Below are 24796 nucleotides of genomic sequence, written 5' to 3' on the forward strand. Positions count from 1 at the left end.
CACCCACGTGGGAGACCTGGAAGAGGTTCCTGGTTCCCAGCATCGGATCAGCGTGCACCGGCCCGTTGTGGCTCACTTGGGGAGTGAATCATCAGATGGAGGATCTTCCTCTCTGTCTCTCCTCCTCTCTGTATATCCGGCTTTCCAATAATAATAAATCTTAAAAAAAAAACACAATAGTTACATACAATAAAATTGTTTAAAGGATTTAGGTCAGATGAAGGGAGTTAGGAAGGATTTTGTTGAGAAGAAAATTATTTTATAAGGTAAATATGAATGGAGAACAAGACAGTGAAGAAAAGGAAGAAATCAAAGTCAACACCTTTCTGCTAAAGTAAGAAACTATAATTAGCTGATTTTGTCTGAATGTCAATGGGCTTTGCCAGCTTCCATAGGCATTTTTTTCCACTCGTGAATTTTTATTGTAAAACTCATCCATAGCTTGCAACAGATTGTGACTTAATTTCATAGTTTGAGATAAATTAATTCCCTCCAAAACATGTGGAAAACTTCGAGGCATACATAAATATATAATCAACACTTTCTTTAATTTTTCATCTAATTATTGTGTGTATCTAATTTTATTTATAGCAAAAATGCGTCATTATTTTTAAATTTAAATAGAACTTAAAAAGAAGAATCACATGATAGTATCAATAGACGCAGAAAAAGCTTTCGACAAAATCCAACACAACTTCCCGCTAAAAACCCTAACCAAGGTAGGCATAGATGGAAAACTCCACAACATAATCAAAGCAATATATGAAAAACCCAACGCCAGCATCATACTGAATGGAGAAAAACTGGAACCCTTCCCGCTGAGATCTGGAACAAGACAGGGATGTCCACTTTCTCCACTGCTATTCAACATAGTCCTAGAGGTACTTGCTGAGGCCATAAGACAAGAAAAAGAAATCAAAGGAATCCAAATGGCAAATGAAGAAGTCAAGCTTTCACTATACGCAGATGACATGATTCTTTATATAGAAGAGCCAAGAGGCTCAACACAGAGACTCCTAGAATTTATACGAGAGTTTGGTAGAGTGGCAGGGTACAAAATTAATGAACAAAAATCAACAGCCATAGTGTATGCAAACAGCCCCAAGTTGGAAAAAGATCTAACCAGCAAAATACCATTCAAAATAACAGAGAAAAGTATGAAGTATCTGGGAATTAACCTAACCAAAAATGTAGGAGACCTATTTGAGGAAAACTACAAACTACTTAAAAAAGAAATTGAACAAGACCTCAAAAGATGGAGTAACATCCCATGCTCCTGGATAGGTAAAATCAATATCATTAAAATGTCTATATTGCCAAAGCTAATATATACATTCAACACAATTCCAATCAAATTGTTCAAAACATTCTTCATGGAACTGGAAACAATGATCCAAAGGTTCATCTGGAAACACAAAAAGCCACGAATAACCAGAACCATCCTGAAGAACAGGAAGTTAGCAGGGGGAAATCACAGTTCCAGACCTCTGGACATACTGTAGGGCAGTGGTTATCAAAACAGCCTGGTACTGGCACAAAGATAGAGAGAAAGATCAATGGAGCAGAATAGAAACACCAGACTGGAACCCATACAGATACAGCCAAATAATCTTCGACAAAAGGACAGACGATAATCCTGGCAAATGGGAAGGTCTGTTCAATAAATGCCTTTGAGACAACTGGTTGATAGCCTGTAGAAACAAAAAGATAGACCGACATCTCTCACCATACACCAAGATCAAATCTAAATGAATAAAAGATTTAAACCTACATCCAGAAACCTTCAAACTTTTGGAAGAAAATGTTGGAAATACTCTGCAAGATCTAGGGGTAGGTCCCTACTTCCTAAAAAGGACTCCAAAAGCAATAGAAATCAAGACCAGAATAAACAAATGGGACCTCATCAAACTAAGAAGCTTCTGTACAGCAAAGGAAACAACAACAAAGTAAAAAAGCAGCCCATAGAATGGGAGAAGATCTTCGCGCACTATGTAGGTGATAGAGGGCTAATCTCCAGAATATACAAAGAGCTACAAAACAGCCAAAACAACCAAAACAAACAACCCACTCAAGAAATGGGCATGGGAAATGGGCAGACATTTCACAAAGGAACAAACCCAAATGGCAAATAAACATATGAAAAAATGCTCAAGTTCCCTGGCAATAAGGGAAATCCAAATTAAAACATCAATGAGGTACCACCTAACACCAGTAAGACTGGCCCACATGAAAAACACCAACAACACTTGTTGGCAAGGTTGCGGGGAAAAGGGAACCCTACTCCACTGCTGGTGGGGCTGCAGGCTGGTACAGCCTCTATGGAAATCAGTATGGAGAATATTCAAACAACTCAAATTCAACATACCGTATGATCCAGCAATAGCACTCCTAGGAATATATCCAGAACACTTGTTTTATGAGAAACCAACATGCACTCCTATGTTCATAGCCGCACAGTCAGTAATTGCAAAAACTTGGAAACAACCAAAATGCCCATCAACAGAGGACTGGATAAGAAAGCTATGGTTCATCTACTCCATGGATTACTACTCAGCTATTAAAAAAAACAAAATGCAGTTCTTTGTGGCCAAATGGGCCAAACTGCAGACCATAATGCTAAGGGAAATGAGCCAATCCCAAAGGGTTAGATACCACATGTTTGCCTTAATTTAAGAAGATATGATGTTATGCATAACATGTTATGTTATGGATGTTATGTCATACGTAATATATAAACTAAAATGGAAATGTGAATGGGGTGGGCACAGAATGGGGTTAAGAAATCGCATTTATTTTTAACATGTTGGCTGCTCAATACTATGTCAATTAATTCCATACCGATGTTAATTGTTGCTGATAATATGTTAGTGCTTTTATTTGATTGGGATGATACTCTGCTGGCTCTGCCCTCAGACCACAGAGGGTCTCCCCATTAAGTAGTTGGACTTGACTGGACTATAAGATGTTGGACTTCATTGGCATTTGAAGGGCTGAAGGAGTATTGTTCTGGAGAGTTGACTAGAAATCTTAAGTTTTAGATTTCAGTTTTAGATAGAAGATCCAAACAAAGAAATTTTCTGAATAATAACTCTAATAGTTAAACTTTTATTAAATGAATGCTGTGTTAACTTTTTTCGATTTACGTAATATTCGCCCACATTTATCTGAAATAGATGCTGTCTCCATAATGTATAACTGCAAGCACATACAGGAGGAGTTAAAGAACTCACCCATGGTTAGAATAATCTAATTCCGTACACTCTGGCTTGAGAACTCATTCTCACAACCATTTTAGGCATTAGAGTTATTCTAGAAGTTTGTTTAATTTTTACAAGAATAGAACATATCTCCATACAATAAAAATAACCAAAAACTAAAAGGAAAGCACTTCCAATGGAAGCAGCGGATAACAGAAGAAATGTTGTTATCTTCACTGTAATATCACCAAGCTACCACTGTTTAACTGCTCTGGTTTGACATAATGGTAGAACACTCATAATGAACTGAAAATAAACCTTGGTATAATTCAAATAAGTAAAAGTATACATTGATACATGTGTTGCCTGGAAATTTTCTTCCAGATAGTATCTATTCTTTCCCAATATTATACCATCAGAATCATGTTATTTAATTTCATGCTGCTGTAAACTTTTTATTATTGTTCCTGTTGTGGATTTTGTCTTATGCCTTTTCACTTAAGGGGAAGTATAGTAACTGTAATAGAAGCTATAACCAATTGTGAAGATGCAATACAGTGCGCATCTCTACTTTCAAACCAAAGATGTACTCCCTAAAAAAATAGTTTGATATTAACCCTGAATAGAAATGTCTTAAACTCAAAAGTCGAAAGACACACAGTAGCAGACTGGATCAAAAAACAGGATCCATTTATCTGTTACCTGCAAAAAACACAACTCACCATCAAAGTGTGAGCGGTTGTCCCTGGATCCTGGCCTTCCTCGCCAATGCCAAAAATCACGAGGGCACAGCACGCTGCATCCTCAGGAAAAAATCAGGGGGTCCAGCAAAGTGAGACCCTGCTTTGATCTGAAGGCTGACAAACTACCTAGGACTGGATGTAGATATCCTGTTTTCCTCTACTTGGAAAGCCCCCACCTTGCAGTGAAGAAATGAAGGAACCAATTATAGGCCACTATGATCAGGTCAGGCTTGTAGCTAGCTCTTGTCAGGAAGGATTGTAATTAAAACTGACCTTAAGTTGATTGGTGGCTATGGGGGCGGGGAGAGAAACCAATCAAGTTGCTGTTACTAATGCTCTGGGCTTACTGTTATCACCCAGTATATAAGCTTCACTATTAGACTCAATAAATGGATTGGTTGGTTGACTCCTGGTCCTCTTCTTTCTCCGGTGGTTTTCTGTGGGGCTTTCATTGCCCCAACTTGGAATCTTCCAAGAGGACTGTGGAAAGCAGCCTCACCAAAGATACACAGAAACTGAAAGCAACAGGATGAAAAAGGATATTTCACACAAATGGAAAAGGAAAGCAAGCTGGCTTACATTATAATATCAGACGACATAAAGATCAATATGAAAAGTACTGAAAGAGATGAAGATGGACACCACATAATGACCAGGGATTCAGCAAGAATAAATCACCATGATATGTGTATACACATCAATTGCCAGACTCTATCAAGAGACTATTGGAACTTATAAGAGAGTCTGGCAGGGTAGCAGTATACCGCTACATTAATGTGTATACAAATCAATGACGGTAACTCCATGGTTGAAAAAGAACTCATAATTACGGTCCCCTTTTAAAACAGCAGAGAAGAATTTTGAATACCTTGGAATAAACCTAACCAAAGACAAGGAAGATCTCTATGATGAAAATTACAAAACATTAAAAAAGAAATGGAAAAACCCAATTAAAAATATAGAAGTTACCATATTTCACAGATCAGCAGGACTAACATAATCAAAGTGTCCATAATACCAAAAGGAATACACAAATTTAATGCAATCCCAAACAAAATCCCAACAACATTTTACTCAGAAATAGAGATGATATAAAAATTTATCTGGATTCACAAGAGACCATGAATAGTCAAAGCTATCCTGAATAATAAAAATAAAGCTGGAGGAAGCACAATGCCAGATCTCAAGACATACTATAGGGTAGTGGTTAAACAAAAATATTGGTAATGGTACAGAAACAGAGATCAATGGAACAGAATAGAAACCACAGAAGAGAGCCCACCCATGTGCAGCCAACTAATCTTTAACAATAGAACTGAAAGCAATCCAGGGGAAAAAGTGGTCTCTTTAGTAATTGCTGTTGGGATGATTGTACAGTAGCTGGCAGAAGTAAGAAGCAAACCCCCCACCTGTTACCTTACACAAAAATCAGCACTAAATGGATCAAGGACTTAAATCTGCACTCAAAAATCATAACTGTTAGAGGAAAACATAGGAAGCACTCCGCAAGATGCAGGCATTGTTAAAGATTTCTTAGAAAACTCACAAAAGCACAGGCAGTCTAAGCCAAAATAAACACATGGGACCACATCAAACTAAGACGCTTCTATACATCAAAGCACACAACAAAATGAAGAAGCAGCCAACAAAATGGAAAGAAATCATTGCTCACTATACAACCGATAGGGGACTAATACACGGGATTTACAAAGAGTTTCAGGGAGGAAAGAGAAGGAAAGGGCAGAAGCCCTATTTCTACAAAACCATACAATGGAATATAATAACTATAAAAAATTAAAAATAAGTAAAAAAGAAAACACTAAAAATATATCGTGGAAAACAATAATATTTTTTAAAAAGAAAGACTTGAAATGCAAAGTAGTTTTACATGTTGGACCAGGGATTATCACGTTGCGTCCTCCCACTTGCAGTGTCTCCATTATTTCTGAGCCTTTTGACACCTACCTCTTACTTGCTAAGTCAGAAGCCAGGATTAGGATTCAGCATGGTGATACTGATATTATCCCAAATTGGAGATTCAAGCACCATACTTTAGGAAAAATATATCTCCAATATGCTTTACAAAATAGCTGAGTATAAACATTATAAGAAATAAAGCCAAGGATAAATAATTTAGGACTTCCACAAGGCTCTTGTAAAAACCTTCAGTTTTACAAGAGAAAATGGCCCAACATATTCAAATTAAGATTAAATGCATATTTTGTCTAATATGTTTACTCGTAATTTCAGAGTTATATGTCCTCTTTCTGAGCTTGTGGACACAGCCAATAACTTAAATGAACTGTAATGATAACTTTTGGGCAAAAAGGCAAGTTAAAAATTAATAATATGTGAGAAAATTGTATTTTAATGTTCTGTGAAAATTTGTATTTTGTTAGTTGGAGAAATATTATAAGACAGGTACAAAGTTGGATATGATTCAGTCCACACCCTCAGAAAGTTTAGTACAGAGGAAATTGCAAAATGAATAGGCCTCTTTAGAAACATAAGAGTAAAAGCAACTCAATTGGATTTGGAAATACAAGAGCTATTTTAGTGAAGTGCTGTACTCCTTGCTGAGTAGTAAAAGTCAAGTAGCTGCTAATCACTCAAGAGAGGGTAAAAGAAATCTCTGTATAAGAAACCATATATTCAGAGAATTAGCATTATTTCTAGCATATGGTAGATATTCAACAAATATTCCCCCATCATATGCACACACATACACATGTGTGCACAATTTCTATTTTAGTATGGAGATCTGACTAAACGGAAGAAAAATCTGAACCAACAGCACAGATTATTCAATAAACAGTAGGATTTTATATTATGCAATCACAGAGAGCAGCAAATGACTCAAGGCAAATATTAATGAATATTAAGCAACATGGGCAGTTAAGAGATAAAAAAGGAAATTCTAAAGATATTTAGAAATCGTCAGGGGGGATAGCAAGAATTTTGAGAGAAGGGAGGGAGGGAGTTAGAGAGATAATCATTAGTATGGAAATTCAAAGTGCAAAAGATATTTATGTTTGTTTTGAGAGAAAGAAGGTGTGAGAGTTTGAAACTGATGAGTGCAACACGCAGAGCTGGTTAGGACAAAGCCAGGAGCTCAGAACTCAATGCAGCCTCCATGCCAATAGCAGAGACCCAAGTATTCGAGCTTCCACCTGTTGCTTTCCCATGTGTGCAACAGCAGGAGTTAAAATTTGGCCAAGATTTGATTCCTGGAACCGTAGCCTGGGAAAGGCATCTTTGTAGCAGCATCTTAACCTATATGCCAAATACCCACCCCTACACAATAGATTAAGATGAAAATGTCCCCATTGTCTCTACAAAGAAACAAAAAAGTACAACTTAAAAAATAACAGAAAAGATAAGGAAACACTAAAAATATGAAGTTATATAAGAGTACTTCTAAAATGTAAAAATGGAATAGAACTGCAAGTTTATTTTTGAGAATGTTGTTTAAATTCATGTACACATATTTGGGTTATATTTATGAGTTCTTCAAAAGCTTTTCCACATTTTTATATATCATATAAAGTATTATATGTCATTGCAAAATAAATATATATATATATTAATTAGACATGTAATAATAAATACATAGACTTCTGCATTATAAATTATAAATTTATAATTATATAAGTTCTAAATATAATTATATAATTATATAAATATAATTATATAATTATATGATTATAAATAAATAAAAAGTAAATTTCTGTCCCATATAAAGGCAAAGGCATAAGAAATATACACATGTGTGGAAGCCCTTGAGTAATAGAACAAATCAGGATGCTACATTAGGAGTTATATCTTTACTGAACTTAAAAAAAATTAAAAATAGAGAAAATATATGAAAGGATAGCTAGCAAGAAACTGAACGTCAGGAAAGATTGGGAAGTAATTATTAAGAGAAAGAAACACAAAGATTAATTAAAAATTCACTGAGCCTATTGCTTGAAAAATAGTTCCATGGCTTGGTGTAAGAAGGAAACATTCAGGCAAAACTTTGTGAATACCTTAAATTAATGAGATGAAATTGAAAGGGTTGTAGCAACAGAAAGCTAAAGTCCATAGGACGTGGCAGAGAAAAACTGAATAAAAAGAAAATTCTTGAAATATAAAACTTCCCTTAACAATGAGAAAAAATGTTAAACAGTATGTGTGTTAGGAAACCAGAATACGTCAGAAGGAAGAAAGGAAACAAATACTGGGACCCACCAGGTATTAAAATAATATATTTTCACCATTCAGCCTGGAGAATATAATTTATACAGAGTTGATTGTGGTATTCAGTATGGGATGAAATTAACTAAAGAATGGTGCTCAAATTAAATCCTGCAAATCTTAAAAATAATACTTGAAAACCAAAATGATTACATGCTACTGTTCAATCATAAAAGAATTCTTAAGAAAATCTGTCAACAAGCTGTTAATTATCAGGCATGGAAATAAGCAGATTGCAGAACCAAAAGTGAAATAAATACAAACCAACAAAGTTGTCAGAATCATTCAGTACATTATATTTGTACAGAAATATAAAATCATCAATTAGTGAACTGGCACACTATTTGTTAGTACATGAAGTATTTATGAAAGCCAAGATACGCTCATAAAGTTATAGGAGGATGGGATTTGTTGAGATGAGATATAAAATATACAGAAAGACAAATCAGATTTCTAGAAGTAAAAATTAAACAAATCACATGAGGCATACACTGGATGTGGATAATGCATTACATATTTAAACTGAACATACTAGAAAATGACAATAAAAATATAAAATGGAAGACAAAATAATCTAATAAGTGAAAAGAAGAAAAGTGAACTGTGATACACTTCTGGAAGTCAACTATTTATGTAACTCAAGTCTCCATTGGTGAGGAGATGATGCATATACAAAGTAATTTGAGAACTAATGCTTGAAAATTTTCAAAAAATAAAGCTATGCATTTATGGAACCTAAAGTTTCAACAAACCAGAATCTAGAGAAAGATAAATAAAACCACAAAACATATCAAATATCAGAAAAATAATAACTAAGAAAAAGTGCTCAACAGTAGCCAGAGAACAAAATGTACAGAGGAAGAGATGATGACTCGAGAACTTGGGTCACTGACACCCGTGCGGGCCACCTGGATGGAGCTCTAACTTTTGTTATATATCTGGGGAGTGATTGGGCATCTCACTCTTTGCATTCCTGTTTTACAGTAAAATGAAAATAAACAATTAATACATTGCCTTTAGAATTAACATGAATTTTCCTGCCTTACATCGTTTAAATGCCACATTTAGTAAAGAAAAAAATATTAGCCAGCAAATTTTCTTTATGTTTTCTCAACCAACATATTTGGGTATAACCTTTCTCAAGAGATCATCAAATTTAATTATTTGTTATTTGCATGTAAATAATTAGTTTAATATGGGGGCTCTTTTCAAAATACTTTGAAAACTAATCCTCTAAAGACCTCTGCTTCATATAAGATTCTCTCTTGTGTTTTGGATAACTATAATTACACAGTAATATTATTTAAAGGATAGATATGCAATAAAGCCTTATGGCTTTTATGAAAAATAGTCACTATACACCAATGTCCTATGCCAATAGAATAGGGGATAGGAACTTGCAAAGAATATTCCTAATTTCTATTTTATATTCAAGGAAGTAGATTAATCATCTCTAGACATTTATTAAGACACCTTTTATTAAAACTGGTGTTACTTTGCTTAATAATATGAAAGTTTGTTTATAGTTGATTTCTCTATCCACTTGCTCTGCAAAACACTGCCTCCTTAGACTCTTTTCGAATATCTGTTAACGCAGAAAAACATACCATGGAGTGGAACAGCATCTCTGTCTTTGTTTTGTCCTGCCTACCCCCCAGCTACTCTACCTATAGAAAGCGCTCAAGTGAGCTCCTAGTGCAAATACTCCTTCAATTTAAAATAAAAGAGTAGGGAATCATGCTGAGGTATATTGGGTAAAGCTGATACTTGCGACAACAGTGCTAGCATCCCATAAAGTCACTGGTTGGAGTTCCACCTCTCCTAATTTAGATCTGGCTTCCTGTTAATGGCCAAAAAATAGTTAATCATTTCAAAAAATGCACAGCACAATATGTCCCAAGTACTTGGATCTGTGCCATCCACATTGGACACCTGGATACAGTTCCTAGATTCTGGCTTTCTCCTGGCTCTGCCCTGGTCATTGAGGATACCTAGGAATGGACAATTTCTTTCCTTCTTGCTCTGTAATTCTTTCAATAAATAATTAATTTTTTAAAAGACCAACAAGATTTCATGTTGGCTCCATGTGCACTACACACCTAAGCCATATGTTTCAGTGCAATTTTTATCAGAAAAAAATCTTTGTTTATATTTATAAGGTACTTTCATTTCTTTACAAACCCATTTGATTTCACTTCTTTATATACACTTTCATTTGCAGCAACCTCAAAAGGAATAAAAGAAATTTCTAACTCACAGAATATAACAATTATGGTAGAGGCGTTAAAAGAAATTTCTACCTAAATTAGGTAGAAAACATTAGCTATTTCTGTACTTAGCTTTATCTTATATGTTGCCCATGTGCTATATTTTGGTTCAATAATTTGGTTATACTGACAAACGTATTTCAGTGTCCATTTTTCAACAGAGATCTAAGTAAAAAGAGCCAACAATCAAGCCAGTTCTGTCTAGAATTGGGAATCCATTTTGAGCATGTGTTCTTGGCAGCATATTGCTTACGTGTACATATGCTCTCACATCATGCAAACCACTAAAATCTACTCATCAAAATTTTGAACGGATAGAAAGCCAAGACTCAAAAATTTAATTTGCTCTAAGTCAAATTATCCAACAGGAGAGACGAGGTTCAAATCCAGCTTAATCCAGCAGTGAAACCTTTCCTGGTGTACTCAGCATTGACTTCACAGCCCATGATATCTGTTAATTGGCAGCAGATCATTTCTCGGATAATAGCAATGCTTAACCTTTCACAGAATTGGAGGTATTTAATATGCATGTGATATATATATTCTAAATGTAGTCATACATCAGGCTCTTCTCCCAGAGAAGGTTAGGGAGAGGTCACATCCTCTCAGACTAAGATGAAGGTTTGGCTTAATGTCCTGCTGACTCTGAGGACTAGTTGCCTCTTGACTTCCCCTCTGGGAAACAGATGATCTGTGCAAGGTTTTCGAAGAAAGTCATTCAGAAAAAGAAGTTCATTGAATCTGATACCTGCTTCAACTGGTTAATATCAAATGCACCACTCAAAGCCATTGTGAATGTGTAAACGTCCCCTAGCAAGAGAAACTAACTTGACAAACAGCACTGCTTCAAATATTAGTTTTGACCAGTTAAGACCACTCTTGACTTTCAAATGTCAGAGCAGAGGGATGGCTTCTGCACCCTTTGCTGTGTTTTCTGTTTAACAAAACACTGATAAGGATACATAGCCATAACTGGCCAGCCCTAATACCTGAAATAGAAGTTGGGAAGGATATCCAAAGTGACCATTCTGCTTCTGTCTCCATATACTAAGCTCAATGAAAGTTGCCAATATATTGGAATATTCGATCAAAGCATGAAAAGTAACTAACTAAACATGACTGTAGAAGTGTGTCCACAACATTGATAGAATTAAAAAGCAAGGGAATCCGTTTAAATATTAAAGTAAGAAGGATTAAACTTACTCGTACACAATTTTATCACTTGATCTAAAGAATCACTTAAGTCCTAAGTTGAAGAAATCATAAATTGTGTATTTCTGTTATACAATACTATTGTTGATTTTCCCCAGTTATTTATATTATTGACCTATCTCAAGGAAAGTATTAAGCAGAATCTTCAAACATAGACTCAAAAGTTATATTTGCCTTTTCAAAACTGCAAGGGAAAAAAATACTTTTTTTTTTCAAACTTTATCTGCTTAGGAGTCAGTCTACAAGTCCTAGCAAAGGAGATTCTTGGACAGATTTTTTTCATTAAGAAATTCACATCTGGAGCCAGCCTTGTGCAAAGGGTGCCAGATGCTCCACCTTAGATGGAGCTCCCTGCTAATGACCTACAAAATCAGCAGAAGATGGCTCAGTGCATGGGACCCTACATCCATGTGGGACACCCAAATGAAGCTCCTGACTCCTGAGTTCAGCTTGGCCCAGCCCTGGCTGTTGAAGGCATTAAGGGAATGGGCTACGGAATTGAAGATTTCTTTCTGTATGTTTGTGTCTTTCATTCTGTCTTTGCTGCTCTCTGTGTGATTCTCTTTCAAATAATAAACAATACATTGGTAAAAAAAAAAAATCACATCTGACTAATGCTCTGCTCTGTTTTGCCAGCAACAATTGCTTTGGGAAGAATCTATAATTGCTGATGGACAGAAGCAGAGAAATGAGCCAAGATATAGCTATATAGCACATACATGAGGAATACAAGTTAAAAAAAAAAAACAGCCACAGAAACAGAATCAGCAACAGGAAAATAGGCCGTTCCGGAGTCTAGCACAAAACTCACTCCCTGACACCCTTGGGCAAGTTTTTAAATCACTCCAGCCACCTTGCATAATGAACTTGCTCCTCAATGCAGGTCAAACTAACGCTGATTGTCAGAACATCAAGGAATTAACTGCCCAAAAGAAAACTCTTCATGGCCCAGTTTCGAAGAATATAACTAATTAAGACTCCAGAAAAGGAATTAACTGAACTCTTTAATAATAGTTAGAAAAAAACACATTTGCATATTGAAAAGCAGAGTCCCATTAATGTCATTGCTATGTTTGGAAATAATGTTTTTCTAACCAATAAAGAAATAAAATCTTAAAACATACACACACACACACACACACACACACAGAGCCAGAGAAGAGAAATGATCTTATATTTGTATCTCTTGAATTTTTCATTGAATGAAAGTATAATTAGGCTTAACTTTAACAGGGTTGGCGTTTGCAGTTGATTAACTACACAGCAGAAGCTGTAACATTTAATCACATGTAAAATCATACTACACATAAAAAGAAAGCACTTGCTGTCAAATAATTCATTTGCAATTGGAATCACTGGACCCTTTCTGCTGATATTGGATTGCTCTGACATGTTCTGATATATTCTGATATGTTCTGATTTGAAGGTCTTAGTTGTTGTGGATCTTTCCATATCCTGAAATTAGTTGTCCTTCAAACAATATCTGTAAGCAAGAACTGCTAAGGTTGATAGTACACTCTTTTTAGCATGCCAGATTTACACATGTTCGCCTCCTTACTGGCTTTAAAAATTATTTTGCTTTATATATTTTTTCTTTTGGATTTCATTAATACATTATAAATGAAAATGTAAGTTTCACAGTAGGCTGAAAGATGAGTATTAGCTTGTTATTAATGAATCAAAAATATCCTAAATACTTATATTTTTAGAGGATTTGCTTTAATATGATACTGAAATCTGTGACTTTGTTTGCTCTCTGGTCAAGTCACATAAGGGTTTAGAGAATGTGAAATCATTTTACAACACACTATTAGGCTTTGGCCCAGCACAACAGCTGACAGTTTATAAGAAACAACATAGAAACTTGTTTCACTAGTCTTAGTATTTTGTTGTGACCTTTGGCAAAACATAGAAGTTTGTCTTGGTGATTACAATCATATGCTCTTGAATCAGACATTTTAACTTAAATCCCTTGTATTCACTGTTACATTTTAAGTTTGTAATATTTATCTTTAAAATGCCAAATGCACTCCTATATTTTTAAATATACACTGTTTTAACAACTTACATCATAAACATTTGTTACTGCTAGCTTCTTTTCTCAGTAGAAAGAAATGATTTACAAGTCAAAAATTGAGTAACAAGGCACAGGAGAGCATCCTGGAAGGGCAGGAATTGTGGTAGAGCATGTTACGTCATTGTTTGAGGTGCACACATTCCATATAATTACCTGGGATTAAGTTCTACCTCTGTTTCCAATTTGACTTCCTGCTAATATGCGTGGGAAGTAATAGATGGTAGCCCAAGTACTGGCTCCTTGCCACCCATACTGGAAGTCTGTATGGAGCTCCTGGCTCCACTTTTGTCCTGGTTTAGCACCAGATACTGTCCCTATCTAGGAAATAAAGCAGCAGATGAAAGACCTGTCTCTGGTCTCTCCCTCTGTCTGTCTGTCACTCTGCATTTCACATAGAAAAGACAGAAATCTAAAAATAAAATCTAGAAAAATTCATGCTAAGCAAAAACTGTATGATTTCCAAAAAAAACTTATAGCTTCCATAAATTCATTTTTCAATTCTGTTATGAACTTATTGAAGTACTTCATATTTTAGGACAAGGTGACTCATTTTATATTTTATTTTAATACTGATTTCTAGCTTTGGGGGAAAGATGTAATTCTGACAAAAGCTGTAAACATTTCACCTTCCATTTTCTCTTGGAAAGAGAATGAGATGTAAAAAAAGAAAACAAGTGGACAATAATGAAAAAAATTTTTCACAACAGCTTACTGCCTGCTTAAATACGGATAAAATCTATATAACTCTAATCCTCAATTTCAATCATAATAATTGGAGAAAATAACAACATATTCCTAGGGTTTCTTGGGTTTTAAGATGAAGCCCAAGATCCTGGCACAATAGCCTAGTGGCTAAAGTTCTTGCCTTGCACCCACCAAGATCCTTTATGGGCTCTGGTTCTAATCCCAACTGTTCCACTTCCCAAACAGTTGCAGGTTTAATTTTATTTTGTTTTATTTATTTGTCTTATTTATTTATTTAGTGTTTATTTGAAAAAGAGTTATAGAAAGGAAGAGACCAAAAGAAGTACTTCCATCCATTGGTTCACTTCTCAAATGGCCACAATGACCAGGACTGGGCAGCATCAGAATCATCCTGGAGCTTCTACTGAGTCTCTCATCTGGAGCAAGGGGCCCAAAGACTTGGGCTACAATCCACTGTTTTCTCAGGCACATTATCTTGGAGCTGGATCAGATGCAGAGCAGGTTAACCATTTGTTGAAACAGTGTACATGTGGGATACTGTCACCAAAATTGGCAGCTTAAACTGCTCCACTCCATTGCTGGCCCTAGCGCTATGTGTGTATATATACACACACGCACATAAGTACGTATTAGAATAAAAGAAACAGGGCCTGGCACAATGGTCTAACAGCTAAAGTCCTCACCTTGAATGTACCGGGATCCCATATGCCCACCAGTTCTAATCCCTGCAGCCCTGCTTCTCATATAGCTCCCTGCTTGTGGCTCAACAAAGCAGTTGAGGGTGACCCAAAGCCTTGGGACTCTGAACCCATGTGGGAGACCTAAAAGAAGCTCCTGGCTCCTGGCTTTGGAGCAGCTCAGTACCAGCCATTGTGGCCAGCTGGGGAGTAAGTCAACAGAGGGAAGATCTTCCCTCCATCCTTCTCTCTGTAAGTCTGAGTTTCCAATAAAGATAAAATAAATCTTTAAAAAAAGTGAAAGAGAGAGATGAAGCCCAGTGTAAAATAAAATGCTTAGATTAATTTCTAAAACATAATAATGCATAAATACTGACTATTACTATTTCCATACTTAAATACTGCCCTCTTAGGATTTTGCAGTAGAAATTCTACTTATTTTATTACCATCTATAGAAGTTATTTTCTAATCCAACCTTTGTCCTTTTCACACAAATCCCATGAAATTTTGTATTAATGCTATTAGCCTGATCACGTGGAATATTAGTCAGGTTGATGTGCCTAGTCCTCAAACATATCATATAAATTAAGACAGGTGGGTTATTTTTACAATAGTTTCAGCATCAACACTTCAGATGTTTATCAAGACAAGCAGATTTATTGCTCTTAAAAGGACCACAGAGTCCTTTTAAGCTGTGAAACAGTCCAACATTTCAAGATTTGATGGTATGGTTCATTTTGTATTAGAGCTGATTCTGAAAAACTTACAGATCGTATATGGCTTTTTTGCAATTCCATGGTCAGGGATATAATGTTGGTGGCTGGAAATTAGAAAATGAGCAAATACTATTGGGGCTTCTTCTTTGCTTGTTTCAGAGGCAGTTAAATATTTACTAGCACACTTTATTAATAAGTTCTCTCATGAGCTTCTCTGCAATGCAAGAAAATGAAGATGGATACATATGCTTATACATCCTTTCAACAAGCATTAAAATAATTCAAAGCATTATGGCAGTACTATTTTTGGGAAAGGTGAATAAGGAAGTCCTCTCTAAAAATAATATATTGGAGGGAGGAAGCCAGCATGTGGCTACAAGAAAAACAGCACATGCAAAGGCTTCTAGGAAGTCCATTTCAGAACCAACAGACCAGTGTGGTTGGAGTACAGAAAATGAGTTGGAGACAGGTCAGAGAGGAAGCCAAAAAGATGGTCAACATCTAGGTGGTATATGGTCCTGTAACCAGGGTAAAGAAATAAATGTGTACTTTGGCACTTGCACTCCATGGCAGACCATGGGTTCTGAGTCTGGCAGTTCAATTGGGAAGATCCAAAAAAAACCTTGTCTGAGGTGATCCCAGACCAGATTCTTGTATGTACTTGCAAATATAGGACCTGGTACAGAGCCGAGCCTCCTCAGAGGCTGAGACGGAGCAGCGGAGAGCATAACCAGCTGAACATGGAGAAGATGGCAGTCTATCAGAACCTGCAGAGGATACCTGGCATCACAAGAGGACAGAAGAAATCAATCAACTTCCCCAGCCATACGTTGGCAGTGAAAAACTGGGCAAATGGAGACTCTAAGTTGGACTATGTCAATCAGTGGATTCTGCAGTGACCTCATCGTGCTTGGAATGGCAAGATTGGCAGCAATTCATAACTGTTGTACTATCAAAACCACTTGAGCAGGACCCTTGGAGCATGCCCCACCCACATCACGAAACTGGGGTGGGTGGGAGACCAGGTGGGGTTTCTCGTTTTATCTCTTCCTTTACCCCAGATACAGGAAAAAAAAACAATGTGGAAATAATAGTCATGCCCACTTTCCTGAAGCCCATGAACCTTTGTGCCCTAATTAACTATGTGTAAATATTGTCAAAAATAAAGGAAAAATGAAAAAAAGAAAGAAATGTGTACTTCAAGTGGGATGAAATCTATTTGACAGTGTTGAAAAGGGAAGTCATATTACATAAATTTACAATTTTGACAGGTCACGAAAAACTTCCTTTTAAAAAAAAAATCTAGATTTAGGAATTAAACAATGACTAGAATGTAAGTATAATTTGCTTATCAAAAAACACTGGTGAGAGAGACAGAGCAGCGTTGGAAGGGATGAAATGCCCAGAATTCCTGTACCTGTGTGTCTAGCATCCGATTGCTGCATCTAAATAGGCAACTAGATATGTAGATATATTTTATTTATGTGCGTGGGCCTACCTTGGCCAGAGAACTACACTGTGGTGATAATATAAACTAAAAAGATATTTCAAATTGGTACAAGGTACAAGATTTGTATGTATGTATTTAGGACAATTGCCTACAGTGACCTTATCAGAGAAGGAAAGAGATTTGAAGCAATAGGTTTAGAAACACTGTGGCTAGGAGGCCATTCAATCAGCACAGTATTGTATCAGGCATGTCCCTGATTAAGAGCAGAGAAAGTATTGAGGCCTGAAGTGCAGAATGCGTTACCTGATCCTCCTAATCCTACTTTCTTCTAGGTTTCATCATTTATTTCTTCAATTTATCTGAACTTTGTTTACAAAATTCTCATTAGGGACCACTTTATCAATTCAGCGTATAGTATTGTCTAGTGCAGAAAAAAAAAGGTATTAGTGCTTTTTCTTTGATCAGATCATTAAGCACTTTTTGATTCTGTGATAATTAAGTGACTTATTGACTGTCATAAATTGCCTAATCTTTGCCAGATACTTCCAGGAATGTTCTCAGTATTTGTTTCAATTTGTAGTATTTGGCTAGGATGATCAGCTCCAAAGTTATTGTCAATAGTTATGTATCCTATTCAAACACAGTATCTAATAATTTCAGTTTCAAGATTTTATATGACAAAATAAACCAGAGTCTGGCACTTACCTTCTCACCCCAGTTTTCACCACTGTGGGATTGGAAAAGCAAACAAAAACATACAAAGGGAGTGACTGGCACTGATTTCAAAGCCTGTAGCTCTGATTATTTTGAGGTGAAGCTTGAAAACCAGATCCTTCACTTGCTTATATCCCCGAATCTCTCAGAGTGTAAACAAACCTGAAACATTAACTTGGTTGACTTTCTAAGAGGTTGTTGCCTTGGCTGTCCTTTTCCATATCAGTGAAACTTAAAGTGTGAGGATAATTTCTTAGAGGCTAATGCCTTTTTTTTTCATTTTGTTCTTCATTCTTGCTACTAAATTCAGATATTGTATTGCCTTTTATGATTGTTTTAAAACATCAATTAAGACCCTTGATATAGAAGATGTTACCTGAAAGTCTTATGCCTTATAAGAGTGCCAAAGGTTTGAGTTGCAGTTCCTCCCTCAACTTAAGCATTTCACTAATGCAAATCCTGGGGACTTGTGGGGTGGGGGGGTTGGGAAACAAGTGATGGCTACAGTACTTTGGCCCTGTCATCCACGCGGGAGGTCAGGACTGAGCTCCTGATCCTGATGCGGGCCTTATCCAGATACGTTTGTTGCAGACATTTCAAGAGTGAATCAGCAGGTAAGAGATCCGTACCTGTGTACCTCTTGGTGTATATCTCTGCCTTTCAAAATAATAACTAAGAAAAATTATAAAATATAATAGTACAGCTGTTTTATTGCTAAGCACGAACATAATTACAGAAATTGTTACACAAAGTTACTATTGATAATCCTTAATGTCTTCAATGCAATTATTCCAGATATCAACAGTCTGAAACAATAAATACTACCAGTAATACCATTTTATAGATAATATGACACAGGCACAAAATTAAACTCATTACAGACTATGTATATCATACATTATGAAGTTTTAATCTGAATCCAGGGAATATGACTATAAAACTTATTTCTTTGCCATTAGCATGCACTGCTTATTCTATGCCATATTGTGATATACATAAGAAATAAACAAAATCAGCTAAGTGTCATCTTTGACAGAGATCACACATAATAAATATTAATTAGTAAAGCCATACTTTTCCATGTTTTTAGTCTATACACTGATACCCCAGAGCTTGGGCAACATATTGTTTTCTGACCTCTGAATCAGTTAAAATGCCATATTTTGCCACTGAAACAACTCTTCTTGACTTTCATTAGTGCCAAAGAAGCGGACTCATTCCAACACGTATGCTGAAGCGGAATCCCGTCAGTCCGCTAAAATATCCTTTGTCATTCTAAACTCCTGTTATCATTCTTAAGCTAGAAAAATAGAAAAATCAACTCAGGATAACCTGAAAATGGCTTGGTACTTAAAAAGTTAGATCCCCTTGATAGGAGATGGCCTTACAGAGAGATATTGGTGTCTTACTGAGCATAAATAGTTTTCCAGAACACTGAGTCAGAAGAGACCAGTATGCGACAATGACAGATCAGGAACAAAACAAAACCACTCTATAATCATGTTTGATATTTGAAACACAGTAACAGTTCAAACCACATATGCATAAAACTCTTCAACCTACTATAAGTGATGGTGGTTGCCTTACCTATATTGCCCTTTGAAATATCACTGTTCCACCAGCTATTTCGATAAGCTTTATTTTCAAACCAATCATGAAATTAACCTCATATCTTAATGGTAATGTAGTCCAAACCAAAAGGTTGCTTTAGTGAACCCTTACCAAAGTCTTCAAAACAGTTAAAATTCTATATGTATTTTGTAACATTCTCTTAATGATAAATCCCTGGGTGCTCTAGGTTGTACTTTATCTCTTATTGTGATAAGTTAATCATCTCAAGTAGCGTGCATTGTATGAGTTTCTCCTGACTTTCAAATAGAGGGCAAAATAAGCTTTAATATATGCTCATAGCCATAAAATTCCACCTAGATCAGTGTCTAGAACACTTACTATTTGCTTGGAAGTTAAAGCATTTTACAGAGATACACACCTTGAAGTATAAGATGCCACATTCTGAGACATATCCTATGGTCACACACTTTCTTACAATGAATTATTCAGCAATAATTAACACCATTTTTGGCCTGCCCAGATTATTTTTCTCACTTTCCTTTAAAAGGTTAAGCCTGTAACAGTTGAGGGAAGGCTGAACTTTCTTATCTTCTTTTGTCCTTCCCATGTAACCGAAGCCTCCTATTATATAAAGAAGATTCACTGAAACTAGCTTCCAGTTGAGTTAAGCTTGTTATAGCTCTACCTTGTCCTGTATTTCCATTTTCACATACCAAATAATCCCCTCTAAATCTTACATGAACATGACCCAAACTGAAAACAATCCATTAGGATTACCTCTGGTGACTGTAAAACATGTTGGTCAAAATCTCTTGGAGGCAAAGGTTGGCTTTAAAATGTATGAAGTTAATCATAGCAACTATTTTTCCTACTTAATTTGAATGTTTATCTACTTTCATAGAAACTACCCTGGATTTCATTATAGGATGTTTTCCTAGACTCAGCCACTGCTACTACGTAACACAAAATTTACTCTGTGCTATGTTACATAAATCTCAAATTTTCAAAGTTCTAAAACTCTTCTGTTTTCTATTTACAGATCTATGGTTTTTCGTTTGCTTGGTTGTTTTAAATGGGGGCGGGGTGTGAATGGAGGTGGGGAAGAAGAGTAAACAAATCAGCAGGATGCCTGGAGGCCATCATGGGTAGAGCCAGGAAAGTGAGCCTTCAAAATTCATATAAAGTAAGCCTGTACAAGCATTGTTGGTGGCATAAAGAAGAGAGAGAACAATATACATGTACAGCAACATGATTAAAAGCTGATATGAAGTTTATAACTGGAATGAATATATAACTGACCTAAAATTAACTGTAGAAAAAACAAGACACTCTTAAGCAATATGCTTCATTTTCTTCTGTAAGCTATGTATCTTATGTCTCCTCATACTGATTTTTCTTCATGTTTGTGAACAAACGCCTTACAACTTTATCCTAGACCTATTTCCAACATGGAATTAGCTGGACCTCATGTGGTTCTATATTTAGGTTTCTGTGTTTCTGGGAACAGGAAGAGTGCCTGAACATCAGTGAGACCCTAACTTCCACTTGCTCAAGACGTGACTATGATCGCCAATCACCCTCCCTTCTTGGTGCATTTAGTTGACAAGTGATGCTTTCTGGAATTTTACTTATGTTACTTATTACCAAATTAACTATTTACTACCTTTCAAATTACAACAGAAGTAATTTACCACCTTTCAAATTACAACACAAGTAAATTAGCAGCATTAGTCTCCACAAAAATTGCATGACTCCATGAAGGTCCATACATTTCACAAATAGCTCTTTGCTAACATTTTAATGTAGGTTATTGACCAATTATTATTTATATAACAATTTCACTCATAGATATTATTCATACCTCCAAATGAAATTAGATGTTACATGATATGGAAATTCAGTCAATTGATAACCATCTTAGCTAGATCTGTAAGCTTCTAAAAAATAAGCTAAGTTTCCTTAGGAGACTTTTTTGGTATAAGAAAAATTCATGTCACAGAATATTGGATTCAAGGAGAAAAATAAAAGAATAAAAGCTTATATCTTATACACTAAAATATGTCTTCTAGACAAAATGAAAAAGACACACAAGCAAACTTCTAAATCTTATAAAACAGTAAATATTCAGCTTCACATAGCCTAATACTTATCGTTACTAGTAAATTCTAACTGGGTTAGAAAGTTAGAAATTCTATGGCATATTAACAATCTATCCAGCCAATTGATATTCAGTTCTTCAGGGCTTTCAGTTAGCTTAGATATATTTCAATTTTTCATACTCAAATTTTATTCTGAGAAAAAAATCTCATTAATTTAGCCTTTGTTTCAAGCTATCGATATACACAACTTTGGGTTATTCAACTACTCTCAGCAAGAGAATCGTTACATTAAATTCTGAAAGTTACCCCAAATTTTTGAGGGCTGGTATTGTGTAACAACCAAGTAAACAAGTTAACAAATTTGTTAATACTGTCATCTCATTTTCGAATGCTGGTTCAAGTTCTGGTTGCTCTAATTCTGATCCAGCTTCCTATTAATGTGACTGAATAATGGAAGTAGAAAATGAACCAAAGAAATTCATCTCCTGTCATCCAGAGGGGAAACCAGGATGGAGTTCCTAGAGTACCTCTGGTTGCAGCAGCCATTTGGGAGTGAACTAGCTGAGGGAAGATCTCTCTTATCTCCCTCTCTGGTTCGCTTTCTGTGAATAACAGTGTAATCCTACTTGAGAGCTCCTAAGCATAAACTCAGACTTAGTTCAGTGGGTCTTACCATAAATAATAATGGTACCATTAGGTTGATTCTAAGAACTAATAGATTACCTCTCATGAATCAAGGACAAAAAATGAATTAAAACTGGTATTCTACAAAAGCAGGATTAAATATATGCTTAAAAATAATTACTATGCAGATTTTTTTTTGCATTTTACAATATCCATTTTGATACCTGCAATCAGAGACTATGCTAATTGAATGCATTTTGTATGATTGGAAATACTGCCATTCTCTTTGTCATCTTATTTCTCTCAGTTCATTAACCATGTGGTTGCCAGCGTTATTTAACTGAGTTCTGACGTCAGTTCACACATCAAAGTTTCTGTCATGTCAGCAGAACTAAACTATGCCAGGGGATTAAAACGAACCCTCTAGTGGCTCAAATAGTTGGGTCTCTGTCACACATGTGAGAGACCTGGATATGAATTCCAGGCATTGAGCTTCAGCTTGCCCCAAATATCTGGTATGGGCATTTGGGGAGTTACCTAGCAGACAGAAGACGTCTCTGTATCTGTCTTTCACGTCTATCTCTCTGTCTCTCAGTCTTTCAATAAACAAGCAAGTGAGGTGTTTGATTAAGCAGCCAATACCTCTGATGCTCTTTGTGATGCTATCGATTCTGGATGGACTATAACTAAAATATTTACAGCAGTTTTAATGATAATTGCATAAACTGACATTAATATCTTAAAACATACCAGGTATGTTAGTAAAAACTATATACAATTTATCTACATTTTGGAAAAGATTTTCTTGTAATGTAGAATGACATGCAGAGAAGGGGAACTCTTTCATTTGCTGGTTCATTCCCCAAATGGGCTGCAACATCCAGATCAAAGCCCCCCAAAATAACACACACATACACACACACACACACACCCAGCTTCATTTAGGTCTTCCATATGGATGGCAAGGGTCCAAGCATTTGGATCACCATCCACTGCTTTCCAGTCAAATTAGCAAGAAACTACTGTGAAAGCAACTAGAACTGTACCCATTGCTTGGATATGGAGTCTCAGAATCACAACCACCATATTAACCCACCGAACCACGATGCCAGCCCCTGCAAAGCTCTCCTTCCTTCCTTCCTTCTTTCCTTCCTTCCTTCTTTCCTTCCATCAGGCATGTTGTTTCAGAATCATTTTTAGTTGTGGTACAATTTCTGTAAGAAACGTATTATTCCACATTTGACTTCCTCTCTCACAATCACTGCAGTACCTTTAGCTCCTAAGAGACAGTGCCGGGGCAAGTGAGAGCTGAATGGGCACTGGGCAAATCTGTGCCTGGCACAGGAAAACTAACTAACCACGGGGAAATGAGATCCTGCCTAAAGACAGGACCCGGTGCAGTTGCTTAGCGGCTAAAGTGCTCGCTTTGAATGCGCCAGGATTCCAAATGGTCTCAGGTTTATTCCCTGGCAGCCCCACTTCCCATCCAGCTCCCTGCTTGTGGCCTGAGAAAGCACTAGAGGATGGCAGAAAGCCTTGGAACCCTGTGCCCACGTGGGAGACCCGGAAGAAGCTCTTGGCTTTGGGCACCTCGCTTCAGATAGGTGCAGCTCCAGGCCAAGACTGCTTGGGGAGTAAACCACCAAAAAGGATATCCTTCTCTCTGTATATCTAACTTTCCAATGAAAATAAATACGCAAAAGAGCATCATGTGCAAACTGCCGGGAGGAGAACAAGATGCTCCATCAACTTCTCAGAGTTTTCTAAGTGCTCAGAGAGGTGGAAGACCATGCCTGCTAAGCAGGGAAATTTTGAAGTCATGGCAAAGGCGGGCAAGCCTCGTTATGAAAGAGAAGTGAAAACCTAAATCCCTTCTAAGGGGGAGAGAAAAAGATGTTCAAGGATCCTATTGCACCCAAGAGGCCTCCTTGGGCCTTTTTCTTGCTCTGTTCTGACTACTGTTCAAAAAATCAAAGGGGACCATCCTGGCATCTCCATTGGTGATGCTACAAAGAAACTGGGAGCGATGACGAATAACACTGCCCCCAATGACAAGCAACCTTGCGAGAAGAAGGCCGCCAAGCCGAAGAAGTACGAAAAGGATATTGCCACATACCGTGCTAAAAGAATACCTGATGCAGCCCAAACGGAATTGTCAAGGCAGAAAGAGCAAGAAAAAGGAAGAGGAGGAAGATGAGGAGGATGAAGAAGATGATGATGAAAAATTTGATTCTAGCACAGTTTTTTTTTTGTCTTGTCTATAAAGCATTTAACCACCCTGTACACAAATCACTCCTTTTAAAGAAAAAACTGAAATGTAAGGCTGTGTAGGATTTGTTTTTAAACTGCATAGTCTTTTTTCGCATAGTTAGCACACTACCGAATGTGTCTTTAGAAAGCCCTGTCCTGGTGGTATTTTCAATAGCCACTAAGCTTGCCTGGTACAGTTTGGGGTTTATAAATTGGAATGGAAATTTAAAGCAGGTTATTGTTGGTACACAGCACA

At 36.4% G+C, this 24796-nt stretch overlaps 1 pseudogene; it reads left to right on the forward strand.

Moving 5' to 3' along the window:
* Positions 1-272: 272 nt before the first annotated feature.
* LOC101532608 (high mobility group protein B1-like) lies at positions 273-24554 on the forward strand (annotated as a pseudogene).
* The last annotated feature ends 242 nt before the right edge of the window (positions 24555-24796 follow it).

Source organism: Ochotona princeps, chromosome 13 (assembly GCF_030435755.1).
Source record: "Ochotona princeps isolate mOchPri1 chromosome 13, mOchPri1.hap1, whole genome shotgun sequence".
Taxonomy (NCBI): Eukaryota; Metazoa; Chordata; class Mammalia; order Lagomorpha; family Ochotonidae; genus Ochotona; species Ochotona princeps.